The following is a 6,024-nucleotide window of genomic DNA, read 5'->3' on the forward strand; positions in this document are numbered from 1 at the left end:
TGATATATCATTGTAAAGCTTATGATATATATTTTCTAAATACGCAAGAAAACAAAATTGACCAGGGGTCGACTTTACGAGCATTTCGATGTGGATGGTCACATATGGTATGAAATAAATTAAGCAAAAGGTAAAGGGCCACTGTGCAAAATAAACGCACTATTAAAGAGAAATTACTGTTGGTATTAGTCATAGAAATTATCACGACGAAATGAACGAATAGAAAACTCCATTGGAATTTTCTTTGGTCTATGATTAAAATATTAGAAAATATCACAATTTTTCACTTTCATATTTTTTTAATACTCAAACAAATCGCCATTATTCTTACGTACAAATGCCCAGACACCCCCCTTTTTTACGTACGCTTTGTACTTGCCTTAAAATGAAAAAATTATAGACGGAAAGAGCGAGCACCAGACCGTAAGAGTAGAGTATTGTACAGTTTTACTCTGTCACAAAATAGTAATTGTTGGTGTCAGATAACAACGGCATACTAATAATACAGACAGATTGAACTCTGTTCAGATTCTTTAAATTGGCATGCACAAGTCAGATTATGCAATTGATAATATCTACCATTCACTATACATGCAGCCAATAGTTATTGCTGCTCCACAGATTATTATTAAGGTAACATTTGGGGCTAATTATCAACTGAATGAAATTGCGTTGTTATACCTTAAATTTATCTGTGTAAAGGTTTGGGCCTGTCAGCAACATCAGCAAAGAAACAGAATGCTAAGTTCTAAAAGAATTTCATTTATATAGATCTTAAAATATAAAAAATACACAAAAAGAAAACAATGCCGTAGAATTCCATGCAGACACCCTTCACCAAAAAATACCTATAGTCCTATTACTAACGCAGACGCGGCTTTGTACAAACATGTATTATTGCTAGACCAATCTGTTATAAAGTTTTTGTGGACGGAATTCTATATTACACATTCTGTATTCGTATACATAGCAAATTAGCATTATATAAGCGAAAGAAGTTGGTCCAATTTCTTACACATTGATTTGTTGTTACGATCTATACCCAATACACGACTTATGCCGCCTTTTGTTGCTATATCCCCCAAATGAAACTATCCACAGTTGCGTGCAATTTTACCCTTATCTTTATGCAAACGATTCAAATTATTATGTTAAAAATATAATTATTATGAATTAAAAAAACAAAGAGGGGAACATTTTCAACTATGAAGACCCCCCCGAGTTTCAAACAAAACCACTGATATGCACAAAAGTATTCTAGCTATGCCGTCACACACGTTAAGGTAATATTCAATCAATAATATCAAAGTGTGTAGGCAGGTTCAAGCTAAGTAAATTCTAAAGCAGAAATGGGTAACCAAAGTTCGTAACCATGGCAGTGAGAGTCATCAAACTTTGTTGATTTGTATTGTATTTATTTTGTTGTTCAAATGATTGTACAAAACTTGTGTTTTGTTTCCACGGTTATCAAAATATTATGGACGAATGAGTACGCGTAAGGTAAAGGCAAATATGGGAATTAGTAAAGATGAATAGTATTCTGCAAACTTGAAAGCTTCCAGACGGTCAATATTAAACAATAAAAACAATAATGCAGGGATGCATGCCTGTACAACCTAGCATTATTAGCCCGAAATGATGAGATTTTCGAGGAGCTCAAGTGTTAATGCCCCAAACCATCTAATTCAGTGAGATGTTAAAAAACAATTGCTTCACCGAGGTCCTAAAAAAGTTAAAACCCCTTTACCCAGCAAATAGTGCGGCCCTAATGGTATCGCATATCCGCAAGTTTTCACAAACGTAGGCCTAATGATTGATTTGGGGACAATTTCGACTAATTTTATGAGGACATTCAAATACAGGAAAGTCAACGTTGATGACTTGCTTGCTGACATGTAGCCTATATACCAGCACGTGTATGACCTTCGAGTGTGGTGTGTATGTATTAGCTATACATGCGTGTGAGCTGCTCGTGCTGATGTTTGATTAATAAACATGGGCTGATGAAAACAAAAGTAATTAAGACTGAACTTAGCTATATAAGTGCCAGGCTTTGCATGTGTAATTTGGCAAAAGGGAAGTGATATTTCAAATCACCAACTTCGCCATGATTCAAAATGACTTAAAATGGGATTGTCATATCGACAGCATGTGTACTAAAGCAAACCGCTAGCTGTTTATGATGCGCAAATTGAAAGAAGCAGGGTTCAGCCCTAATGAGTTACACTTACTCATAGTATATGGGATACATGAGACCAGTATTGGAATATGCTGCCCCACTTTGACATGCTGGCCATACGCAGAGTCAGGTGAACCAGATGAAGAACATCCAGAAGCGTGTTTGTAAGCACATCCAAGGCAGGGAGTAGGCCTGCATGGTTTACTCCAACTCTCTAGCAGATATGCTTGTTTCACGGACCACATCCGGAGAGAAAAATATGTAGAGATTTTGCTACAAAGTAAACTACGTCTAAGAGGATCTCTACTTGGTTTCCGCCAGCTGAGTATAGTTCTGTCATGACCCTTAGAAATATTCAAGAACTTCAAGTGCAAAACAAAAACGATACCAGGATAGCCCCATACCATACACGGCTGACCTTTTAAACAAATAAATAATTGTGTTTTGAATGCAATTTCATTATACATTCAGTTATACCATCATTATAATTTACATTTTTATTTTTTATTTCTAATATATATTATCTGTTATTTCAAACTTTATTTAGCAGCTGGTCTGCTTAGAGCAATTTCTTCCATGATAGCAATCTCTTGTTTTAAATATTAAGAATCAATCTTTTTTTTTTAGCAGCTGGTCTGCTCATAATGAATTTACGCCCCCCTCTCTCATGTTCAAATTAAGCCTTTTTTACCAGCTTGTCTGTTTTGTGTAATCCCACATGATTTCATTTTTGTAGGGTATTTTTGATGTGCAATTATTTGATGTTTATTATAATATTTAGGCCTAGATATAACTTGAGTGCAATTATTCTTGTAACTTGATGTTTTCACAATAAAACAATAAATGTTTCTAATGTTATTTGTTTGATGTTTTTTATACTATTTAAATCAAATTGTAAAACTCAATTTAATTCAGCCACTTGGCTACAATGTGTTTTTGAATATACATACTACCACTACTACAAGGGGGTAGATTGAGGTGGGGGCGTGAAAGACCCATTAAAATAAAAACCAAAAAGTAGACATTGTGATCCTCACTTATGATGGTTCTGTGTTATCAAAATGACATTTATATAATGTAGGCCTATTGATTAAAATATGAAAATATCAAATTATGTATTGAATAGATTATACTAGACCATCAAACCTATTTCAGTGTTTCATAACAGATATTATTATTATATTTGAGACTACCAAGGTGCATGGTGATAATAATGTGAATTATCAAACCGTACTCGTGTAATTCTAGCCATAATTTGCACGTGAGAAAGGTTGACGTAAGTAGAAATGAGCAATGAAAGTTCGTAACCTTGGCAATGAAAGTCATCAAACTTTGTTGAATTGTATTTATTCTGTCGTTCAAATGATTGTAGCAAATTTATATTTTTTGTTGTTTGCACGGTTTGGCCAAGTATGGTATTAGTGTAGGAACTATACAATGTATATAAAGTATATAAAAAGTCACCTTTCCATGGACGAATTAGTACGTTTAGGGAGAAGTAATTCAAAACATGTTTCATGGGAACTACAGTAAAGATGAATAATGTCATTGAGAGCTATCTGACTGCCAATATCAAACAGATTGTCATAATCATGCATATTAAAGAACAATGCATGCATTTCTTTTGGTGAAATAACGAAAATTTCAAAGTCACGAGATTTTTATCTACGTAAACGAAGAACACTATTAAAGCGATATGAATCAATCCAGAAGGTATCCCCTACATAATGTAGCGATGATCTTTATCAATAATATTGAGCAGTATGCCTATAGTCTTTAATAATAAGTAATTGAATACTCGAAATTCTAATGGGCATTTTACAGTGCTTTTTTTTAAAACCAGCACATCAGGTTGGTTGGTTTTGAATAGCAAAAACATGTAAATTGTGCTACATCAAATTTTCACCGCACCATAGGATTACTCCATAGAAATCCATTATCAAATGAAATGTATGTATCCACCTTGGTTAAAACACCTTGATTGGAATTTTTAAAAAAAGTGGCTACTGTGTTTGATGCATGAAGTCTAAAGTAGATGTGTTACTTTAATATATAATGGAGGGGTATAATAGCACATAATACCAGGTATCCGCAAGTTTTCCCAAACGCGATGATATATACAGGGTGTAACAATAAATTTATACAATTGCATTTTGACTTCTCATGAAAATAACTAAAAGAGTTATGACACAAATATTATATGCAATACAATCAGTAATATGTTGGCTAAAAAGAGACGTTTAGTTGGTTTCTTTACTAGCTTGGGTTCAAAAGTTATGTCCGATTAATTAAATTGTCCAGAAAACGTGTTGGGTCACTTTTGCCATGTTTGCGCATATCAAGTTTGAACCGCGTAGATATGCTTATCGTGCAAAGAACTGACACAAAAGAATTAGAAGTGGTGTTTCGTCATATAATTAACATGAACTTAATAATAACATGATACTTTTTTAAAATCTGTAAATGAAGTCATGAAATTTCTTTCAAATTATCTTATATATAAAGTAATTTCTCATATCCCTGAGATATCATTGGTAAAACTGAGAACAGTTTTTGCATCCATTAAGTACAAAACAATAAGATTTTGAAATTAAGTTCAGCTGGGCATCTAGCTGTTCTGGGGCGACCACTATTGCCAGCATTTCTGTTAATAAATTTTACATACATATGTAATTGTATGCCTTGATGGAAGACGTGAGTTTGGAAAATGAGCTATAAACAATCTTATGGTTTCTGCTTGACTCCATGTACTACCGAATGTCACAACCTTAAAAATACGCTCTTCAAAATTGGGGTTGAAGTTGTTGAGCTGCAGCCACGATTTCTAGTAAATGAGGTTGTTATGTCAGTGCTTAATTGTGACTTTCAAAAACTCAAGGAGATATTCTATTATGTAATCATTTCTACCACTTCGAATACCCCATTTTTTACAACTACCTATCATAAGAGCATCGTCCAACTGGTCCATGGTTAAACTCTATTCAGTCACTTTTGTAACACTTAGACAAAAGTGGCCCAAGCAGTTTAAGACTTGGTTACATAATTGGCTATATCTTCACTTGTATACCGTCGAATATATTGAAACAAAGTTTATCTGGTGGCCAAAGAAATTATCTTGATAGACATATAAATAACAAACCAAAAAATAAGCGGCATACTTGTATCATTCTATTTTCAAAATTGTACAAATTTTATTGTTACACCCTGTATATTGAGGAAAAGTTTGATTAATTTCATGAGGACCTCCAAAGACATGAAAGTCGACGTTGATGCCTTGCTTGCTGGCAAAATATGTAGCATCAACCCGCGTGTGACCTACGAGCGTTGTGTGTATGCATTGTAGGGCTTCTGTGCATACATGTGGGGTGCTTTTGTGTGTGTTAAGGAGGGGGGTGGGTTTGTCGGTATGTATACTGCCTTTTGTGTAGGTGTAAACCAGGCGGCGGATGACATGATTGAGCCGGCAACTCGTGAAACCGCCCGGCCGTATGGCATTTTCCATATACTCAGTTAGTTTTGTGGGGTTCATTATCGAACCCCAACGGTTTTAGCTTGTATTTATATTATTTATCAACATAGGCCTATTTGTTTGTGATATTTCAAGCGTTTTAAAATTTCAAAATAATCCCATTCAATTACACGGTTGACGATAAAAATTTACTGAATTTAAGGACTGCACGTCATACACCACCTGGTGTAAACCGTCTAAACTGCAAGCGAGGGGGGGGGGGGTCTGACGGGGGGGGGGGGCTCATGCTACAATTTGTTTCTCTCTCTCTCTCATACACTTGTTGCACCTATGCACAAAGGTTTACTGAACGGTAGTTCAAGGTTGATACCACGGG

Source organism: Amphiura filiformis, chromosome 11 (assembly GCF_039555335.1).
Source record: "Amphiura filiformis chromosome 11, Afil_fr2py, whole genome shotgun sequence".
In the NCBI taxonomy this organism is placed as follows: Eukaryota; Metazoa; Echinodermata; class Ophiuroidea; order Amphilepidida; family Amphiuridae; genus Amphiura; species Amphiura filiformis.